Source organism: Episyrphus balteatus, chromosome 4, assembly GCF_945859705.1.
Source record: "Episyrphus balteatus chromosome 4, idEpiBalt1.1, whole genome shotgun sequence".
Classification (NCBI taxonomy): domain Eukaryota; kingdom Metazoa; phylum Arthropoda; class Insecta; order Diptera; family Syrphidae; genus Episyrphus; species Episyrphus balteatus.
Genome location: NC_079137.1, coordinates 24,477,363 through 24,487,500, shown reverse-complemented (window position 1 = coordinate 24,487,500; position 10,138 = coordinate 24,477,363).

The following is a 10,138-nucleotide window of genomic DNA, read 5'->3' as shown; positions in this document are numbered from 1 at the left end:
GAAGTTAAACATCCATTCAAAAGGATTTACATTAACTGAAGGCATTCTTCTTTGAAAAAAAAAAAACAAATTTTTGGTCATTTTTAACCCTCTGTCGGAACACGGTTGCGAATTTGGCAGGACAAAAATAAAAGGTGATCACAAAAAACTGTCTTTATAAGGGTGAAAATACATTTTTTTGGAATTGTGAATGCAATATTCGAATTCCTCAGAAAATTCTACATCAATTTCATACATGATTCTCTATAAAATATTGAGACCGAAAAAAGTTCTAGGGAAATGAAAAAGTATAAACCAAACTCGCAAAAAAGAGGTGTGCCTACAGAGGGTTAACGTGAATCCTGATTGATAAGTATAATCCTGTGTCCTAGATCCACTACTTATAAGTAACTGCTTAGGAAAAATAAATTTGTACTGCTTATGTTACGTTCTTTTTGTTTTCTTTTTTTTTCCTTCTAAGTCCTCTTTTTTTAAAGGTTCGAGAGTAAAATGTTCTCTCTTTAGTAAGGTCCCAATTGGACACCCTAGTTGGGGTCGAAATTCTGTATGTTGCAAAATTCTGTATTCAAAATACTGTATGCCAAAATACTGCATGTCAAAATTCTGTATGTGCAAAATGCTGTACGAACAAAATTCTGAAAATCAAAATTCTGTATATAGTAAAATTCTGGTTGGTCAAAATACTGTATTTCAAAATTCTGTACATCAAAATTCTGTATATCAAAATTCTTACAACTTTACTGTCAATAATTATATTTAAAGCTAGTATTTAGTGTTTTTTTATCAAAGGAAATTTCTTTAAAAATACTGTATTGAAAATACAGTATTTTGCCGTACAGAATTTTACAAAACAGAATTATGCAAGTCAGTATTTTGTTCATACAGTATTTTGACGTACAGAATTTTGTATGTACAGTATAATGACGTACAGAATTATGGTCTTACAGTATTTTGACCCCACAGATTTTTGTCGTACAGAATTTTGACAAGCAGAATTATGACCCGCTCCCATAAAAATTAATTGCAGTAATTTTGAACAATCATGGGTTTTTTTTTAATTTTCAGTTAACAAGCGCCTGCTTTAAAGGAGCTTAAAGATCTCTCTACATTTTTTGAGACGACTGGACCCCAATTAAAGCACTCGACATAACCCATGTATTATGCAATTTATTTGTTCAACTCTCTCGAGTCCCTTATTTACCAAAAAAAATTGATCTGTACTTCTCAAAAACATCTTTTGCGACTGCCCCTTTCGCGGCTTCCAAATCTCTCTTGAATATGTTTAGAATCTGGAGAACTTCTTCAATGAAGTATTGTAAATTGAGTAAGTTAGCTTTTGAACCCTGATACGTGTCGGTTGTCGGCCGCGCAATAGAACGTAGAAGACAATAAATGGTAGCAATAGCAGACAAACAAGTTGCATATAGGTAGATCTTTTCACTCAAATTGTGTTTGTGTGGGGTAACTATTGAGTAAGTAATGTACTGAGTAAGTTAGACCCGTTTTCTGAATCGAAACTTAAGCATTTTAGTTCTACATAAACCCATATGTGACAGTTTACGCAGAGGAAAAAGTAGGGAATAAGAGTTTATGTTCAACGTAAATTATTTAAGTTTCGATTCAGCAAATGGCCCTTAGCTTTTTGTTTGTATATTTGAGTGTTTTGTGTGTAGTCATTACTTTAAAGACGCTAAAAGATAAAAAACATAGGAAAAGGCAATAAAACAAGAGAAAAGGCAAAAAAAGGCAATAACGAATGAAAAGGCAAAATAAAATACATATATTTGTCACGAGGGGGATGTGCAACGTGTTTGTTTTTAATCGTACAATCTGACAATGAGATTTGTTTTTAGAAAATTGAGGTTTAAATTGATAAAGATAAAAACATACAAAACTCCTAATTATACAACTTGTAAAATGTGTTAAAGAAAAAAAAAACAGTAGATTTTGAAAGTCCATATTTTATCCAGTTTTAGCCGTATTCAATTTTTGAGAACATTATGTTGAAAGATAAAGTATTTCCTTTTCTCCGTTATATGTTCAATATCTATAAATGCTCAAAGGATAAAAATAGACATTTAGTAAAAACATCAAAAATGTTATTTTTTTCCTCCTTTTTAATAGTTTTTCTTATGTTTCTTACAATATTTTAATTTTCAAAACGATAAACATCGATAGGAAATTTAATGATCTTCAAAAAATTAATAAAAATATTCAAATTCGGCTTCCTTTTCAAGTTATAGATAGACAAAAACACAAAAAGTAACAAAAAGAGTCGAAAATATTGATCGTTACAAAAATTATCATATCTTTATAACCAGGGATAGGATGTTGTGGAATTTGCCTTTTTTTCTTGCTCAATCGCAGGACACTATAGATTAAAAACAAACAAGTTTTTTTTATTTTGCCTTTTGTTTACCTTTTCTTACGTTTTTGCCTTTTTTTGCCTTTTCTCTTGTTATTGCCTTTTTTTTCCTTTTTCTATGTTTTTTGATTTTTTTAGCGTCTTTAAAGTAATGCCTACACACAAAACACTCAAATACAAACAAAAAGATAACTTACTCAATATATCTATATTAAGGATCTACCTATGCAACTTGTTTGTCTGCTATTGCTACCATTTAATGCCTTCTATGTTCTATTGCGCGGCCGGCAACCGATACGTATCAGGGTTCAGAAGCTAACTTACTCAATTTACAATATTTGATTGGAGAAGTTCCCCAGATTTTGAAAATCAAGAGAGATTTGGAAGCCGCGAAAAGGGCAGTCGCAAAAGATGTTGTTGAGAAGTACAAATCAGTTTTTTTGGGCAATAAGGGACTCGAGAGAGTTGAACAAGTAAATTGAGTAATAAATGGGAACACAAATCAAGAGCTCCCGGCAAATGTTGAAGTGGGTGATGTCGAGTGCTTTAATTAATTAATTAATTTAATCTTTAGCTCCTTTAAAGCACTTATGACGACTTTTCACGAGTCGATTTTAGCCGCGCGATATGTCGCACGATTTGCAGCTTACGTTCACACGAGTTGAAAAGCTTGGCCGCACGGCAAAAATCAACTCGTGAAAAGTCTCCAATAAGGGACAATCGCAGGCGCTTGTTACCTGAAAATTTAAAAAAACTCATGATTGTTCAAAATTACTACAATTAATTTTTATATTACATGCTTTCTCTCAATAAATGCCTTTTTATGCCTTTTTTAGAGTTTTATTTTGCCTTTTTTTAAGTTTTTAGGTCCACAACATCCTATCCCTGTTTATAATTGAATCATTTATTTGCAAAACATGATAAGTCCACTTTTTTTCAAAATTCGTTTTTTTGACTAAATTTGTATTCCAGGGATAACCACGTCTGTCTTTAAAATATGAGTATCTACTCCATCTATATCCGATTTTACAGCTACGCGAAATATTTTTTTAGTATCAAAAACAGAATAAGTCCCGGACTTATCATCTTTTGAAAATAAACAACAGCTTCTTTTTGTGTAAATGGTATATTAGATTAATGGCTGAAAATCTTAAGTTTAAAGCTACTTTAAAGTTAAATAAGCAGTCCGGACATTGTATTTTATTCTCAAATACAATTGTTTGATAGACTGGGGCTAAAAACAAAATTGCATATCCATTTAAAAACTAATTTCACATCCGTTTATTTTCAAAGTATGATAAGTCCAAAAGCGTTTTTATTTTTTATCTTTTGAGCTATCGCTCCAAAAATTAAAAACGAAACGGTATTTTGTAGCTAGGCAAGAGTTCTACAGAATGTATTTTTTATAAATTTTTCTACGCATATCAAAAGAAAATAGAACGTTTTTTTCTTCTCCTGAAAAATTTAAAATCATGGACTTATCATCTTTTGCAAATAAATGATTCAATTTATATATAGATTTTGAAGAAAATTTCATTGTTATCCTTGCCAGAAAGTGCACTACACATAAAAAATATAAAACTATGAAACTATGAGGGCTCCAAAGATTTAGATTTTTTTAAAATTTATTATTATTATTATTATTATTATATTCATAGTACTTCATACATAAATGTACGAAGTACTGACACATTAGCAGCGCGGCAACTGAGGCCATTTGGCTGCGACAGCACAAGACAATGACACAAGAAAGAGACAGATAGACACAATGAAAGAACATATAAGATATAACATAGAACTACGTGGCACAGAGGAGGAGACATAGTTGAAAATTGTCTCATATTATCGCACAGGTGGCTTCAGTTAAGCTGGCGATTTAGAAAAAAACTTCTGAGCCGACCGTTGGGCTCGAACCCACGATGTCTGGCTCTGAAGTCATCTTTCTCTTCCTCTGCGCCAAGGCCACCTGCTTTTTTTAAAATGTTTTGATACATTGCACTAAAACACGAGTTTCAGAATAAATTAACCAAGCCACCTACCATTCAGAACCCTTTTCGGCAGAGCACGACAATGCAACAAAATAGCAGCTACAACAGGTATTAATTTATTACCAATATGTTAATGCTGTGGCCACAAGCCTTAACCGCCTAAGTTGAGATAGGATTTTTTAGAGATCGTCTCACTAAAATGCTTGCCATTTATTAATTTGCTGCACAATCAGCTGAAATTTTTCTTAACTCGACTTAGGTTGTTTTGCCCTAATATTTTTTCGTATCAAATAAATTATGCCAGCGCAGGTTTACCCTAGGGAGGCAATATAAAATCGTTAATTCCTCGTTTTCCTATCTCGACTTAGGCGGTTAAGGCTTGTGGCCACAGGGTCTTAGGACAAACATCAACACGGTCTACAAAAATATCAATAATCTTCCACATGATATAATTATTCTGACTGAAACTTGGTTAAATAATACATTTCTTGACACTAAGCTTTTTGATTCATCTTATCAAGTCTTCATAGACAGAAACTCGAACGATTTGCAAACAGTTGGAGGCGGAGTACTCATAGCAATCAAAAACTTTTTTATATGCACATTAGTCAATAATTACGATTCCTCTGACAATGAATTAATATGCATTAAAGTTAAAATGGAATTTGGATATCTTTTCATTATATCTTTGTATATACCTCCGAGATCCGACAGCAATACCTACGAAAACTATGTAAACTGCATTGATAACATATATGACCAAATGGAACCAAGTGACGAGCTCTTAATTTTGGGTGACTTCAATCTTCCAAACTTGACATGGACAAATTCTACTGACTGCAACTATTTCTCTCCTTAGCCTCGTGCGGACTCAGCCAATTCAATGGAATAACAAATCGCTTCGATAAAATTCTGGACTTAGGTAGTTTTTTTCTCCAATACTATATACACTGACATGGATGTAATTCCCGCTCATATTAAACTGTTGGAAGAAGACCGACACCACCCAGCGTTAGACATATCTCTAAGTATTTATATAAATAATGTTTTTCTTAATTCAAATAACAAACTTAAATTTGATTACAAAAAATGCAATTTCGATCAACTAAAAAACTTATTATGTAATGTGGACTGGAATCAAACTTTTTTAAATTGTAATATTAATGAGATGTGCTTTAAATTCTATAGCATTTTATTTGATTGCTTTTATCAAACTATTCCGTTTCGAAAATCATTTGAAAGTCTTGAAACTGCACCACGGCTTAATTCTGAACTTAAGAATTTAAAAAATAAAAGAAATAAAGCTTGGGCAAAATATAGTGCATCCCGAGCTTATGGTGATTCTGAACTGAAAACTATGTTTATTGACTATTCCAAAGAATTGTATACAAATTATATATTTAAAATTCAAAATGAGTTAAAACATGATCCTAAAAACTTTTGGTCTTTTGTGAGTAGTAAACGGAATGTTGACGGATACCCTAACTCTATGAGCTTAAGTATGAATTCAAGCCATGATTCGCGAGAGATTTCAAATATATGTTTGCTAATTTCTTTAAAGACGCATTTTTATTAACTAGTTCTCAAGAAATCTCTTATCCATTTTCTCCAAACTTAAGTTTTTCGGACCTTAGTTCCATCAATTTCGGCATTCAAGAAAATTCAAGAAAATGATGGTGTTCCATCTTGTGTTTTGAAGAAGTGTGTGTCTGAATTAACTTATCCTCTTTGTGTTCTTTTCAATGTATCTATTAAATTCTCAACATTTCCTATATTGTGGAAAAGTGCATTTATAACACCAGTTCACAAAAAAGGGTCTAAGAATGAAATTGCCAATTATCGTCCTATTGCAAAACTTTCTGTCATCCCAAAAATTTTCGAGTCCATTATATGTGAAGTCTTGTCTTTTAACTGTAGATCCATTATCTGTGACAATCAACATGGTTTCATTCAAAATAAACCAACAGTTACTAATTTGTTCCACTTTACCACGTTTTGCTTCGATGCTTTTGAGGAGCATAAACAAGTTGATGTTGTGTTCACCGATTTTAGGAAATCATTCGATAAGCTTTGTCACAAAAAACTTATATTTAAGCTAAGAGCTCTTGGTTTTAACGAATCATTTTTATTATGGATTTGATCTTATTTAGGAAATAGATCTTATAGTGTGAATTTCAGAAATGAACTTTCTAATCAATTCTTTATTAACTCTGGTGTTCCCAAGGCAGCCACCTCGGTCCATTTTTATTTATATTATATATTAATGGCTTGCCTTCAATTTTGAAAAACTAATCTTTACTCATCTATGCTGACGATGTAAAAATTTTTAAGAAAATAACATCAACAAAAGATTGTTTAGATCTTCAAAGTGATCTGTATTTATTCAGAGAATGGTGTAATGAAAACAGTCTTTTATTAAATTTAGACAAATGTAAAACAATGTGTTTTACAAGTAAAAAGAACTTTATAACATATGACTATATATTGGACACATCTCCACTGGAAAAATTATCCCTCTTTTCCGATCTCGGAATTATTCTTGACCAAAAACTGACTTCCATTGATCACTACAATTTTATCGTAAAAAAAGCAAATAGAATTTTAGGATTTATTAAATGATTTGCTCGTGAGTTCCAGGATCCTTACGTCGTAAAATTACTTTATGTGTCTTTTGTCAGACCAGTTCTAGAATACGGCTGTGTAATATTGGCACCATACTACTCAGTTCACATAGACCGCCTTGTGAGCATTCAAAGAAGGTTCATGCGTTTTTGTCTACGCTTTCTCCCGTGGTCTCCAGGTTATACACTTCATTAAGGTTAATCAATCTTCCGTTACTAACGTGCCATAGGCAATATTTACAGTTAGGGGAAGGTGGCTAAAATGGCCCCCCTAAGGAAAATGTCCTATATCTCGAAAAACAGTAGCATTCAAACTTAAATGCTATATACTTTTCAAAGTTTAATATATTACTCTCACATTTTTTTCATTTGCGAGTTGAAAAAATTCCAAAAAGTATTTAATTTTTTTAATTTTCAAGACGTCTACAAATTTCACTGATCAAATTTACCCGGGTAAAATGGCACACTGTCCAAACATACGTGATTTTAAATGCAAAATTGAGTCAAACGGGCTTCTTTTCCATTTTCTTGGAACAAGTGGTGCTTAATCCCCCCCAGATCATTCATCGAGTCATTCAAAACCCAGTTCATGTTGGTTGCTCGTCTCGTTTTTGTAGTTTTTGCAACTTTGAGTGTTTTGGATGCTTTTTTCCAGGTTTTTGACAGAATCAAGGGCTTTCCTCAGTCCAGGACTTCCTCTCTGTGCATCGTTCATAAATAGCAACTATTTTCACTTTAAAAAAATGAAAATGTGAAAAAAAATTTAAAATGACATGTGAAATAGGTATGCCATTTTACCCGAGCACTAAGTATGCCATTTTACCCATTTTGAGTTTTTTCAATTTAATTTTTACACCAAAAAATTTAAAATCGTTTTAAACCAACTTATTTCAGTACATTTATTAAGAAATACTTCATGCGTACACACAATAACTTCTTTTTCGAAAATACAATGTTTTTTATACTTTTCTTTTGCAAAAAAAATTTCACAAAATTTTAACGAGTGTACTTTTCGATGTGGATAGAGACTGTTTGACCTGTCAAATTTCAAATAATGGCTTGAAGTTGCTGAAATTTCGTATATGTTGGTTTTGCCAGATAAACTAAAGAATCGCGTTCATAAAACTTTCTAATTATTTTCGATTCTACGATTTCTAGCAAGGGGGCCATTTTACCTTGGGGTGCCATTTTAGGCCACTTTCCCCTATGTTGTATTTTAAAATTAATAAATGGGTCAATAACATCTCCATCAGCTCTGGATCGTCTAAGTTTCAGCGTAGACAAATTATCTTATGTCCAATACTTAGCAGAACAAATTATGGTTTAAATAGTCCCTTAAATCAACTGATTTCAGTCTTCAACAGATACTATTTTATAATTTCTTCATTTAATGTTAATTTTAAGAGTAAGAATTTCAAACAAAATTTCTTTGATGCACAATTTTAATGTACATATCGCACCCTCAGTACAAAAGAGCGATAAGTCAAAAAACGACATTTTTGAGATAATGATGAGGAAATGTTGCTTTGTAAAGAAAGGTATTCTTTTGAAGGGCTTGTTGTTAACGTAAACGAAAAATTCGAAAGATTATGACTGTTTTTGTCCAATTCCTACTATATTAAAAATCAAACTCTTTCCTAATTTAAACAATTTTAAAAAATAAATTTATTAAAACTACAAAATAAACATAATGGTTCTTGTAATAGAGCTTTGACATTATGGAAATTGCTGTCTCATGGAAAGTTGTAGGGGAAAGTTTAGAGTCAGTATGTATTTTGCAGAAGCGTTTTCTCGAAATTAACTTTTTTGAGTTCTCGCTCTTTTGCACTGAGGGTGCGATATATGTAATATTGTTTTAATGTTTTTCTTTTAATGTTTTTTTAGTATATAAATTTAATATTAAGATGTAATGTAACGTTAGTATTTAACAAATTATATAAAAAAATAAACATCTAGAGTGACCCAAAAAAACTATTCCAATGTTTGTTGCTTATTTATTTAACTTTCAGGTGTCGGTTTTTCTGTTCAGATTGATCGTTTATTGCTCAATATAAAGCCCGAATACTAAGTATGATGAAAAAAAAACACAGTAAACCTTGAAAAATTATATCACCAATAAGCCACTTAGACAAAATAAGGTAAAACACCGATAACCTTGGTTAATCGCGGGTTTCGTCGTTAAAACCACTAGTTAAATTTCTTCGATTGTTTCAAATATGTATGATTAGTCTTTATCACTAAAAACTTCTAAGGAACGTGATTATTATAAAACGCGAGCATTAAAATATGGTTCGTTACGTGTATTTTTACTTGCGATATAGGTACTATACATATATACAAGTTATGCATTCGTACAAAAAAAAAGTTGAGATAACATTTTTCCATAATATTACGACAAAAAAGTGGGTCCCGGAATACCGTCTGTCTGTCAGTCTGCCAGTCTGTCAGTCTGTCAGTCTGTCAGTCTGTCAGTCTGTCAGTCTGTCAGTCTGTCAGTCTGTCAGTCTGTCAGTCTGTCAGTCTGTCAGTCTGTCAGTCTGTCAGTCTGTCAGTCTGTCAGTCTGTCAGTCTGTCAGTCTGTCAGTCTGTCAGTCTGTCAGTCTGTCAGTCTGTCAGTCTGTCAGTCTGTCAGTCTGTCAGTCTGTCAGTCTGTCAGTCTGTCAGTCTGTCAGTCTGTCAGTCTGTCAGTCTGTCAGTCTGTCAGTCTGTCAGTCTGTCAGTCTGTCAGTCAGTCAGTCAGTCAGTCAGTCAGTCAGTCAGTCAGTCAGTCAGTCAGTCAGTCAGTCAGTCAGTCAGTCAGTCAGTCAGTCAGTCAGTCAGTCAGTCAGTCAGTCAGTCAGTCAGTCAGTCAGTCAGTCAGTCAGTCAGTCAGTCAGTCAGTCAGTCAGTCAGTCAGTCAGTCAGTCAGTCAGTCAGTCAGTCAGTCAGTCAGTCAGTCAGTCAGTCAGTCAGTCAGTCAGTCAGTCAGTCAGTCAGTCAGTCAGTCAGTCAGTCAGTCAGTCAGTCAGTCAGTCAGTCAGTCAGTCAGTCAGTCAGTCAGTCAGTCAGTCAGTCAGTCAGTCAGTCAGTCAGTCAGTCAGTCAGTCAGTCAGTCAGTCAGTCAGTCAGTCAGTCAGTCAGTCAGTCAGTCAGTCAGTCAGTCAGTCAGTCAGTCAGTCAGTCAG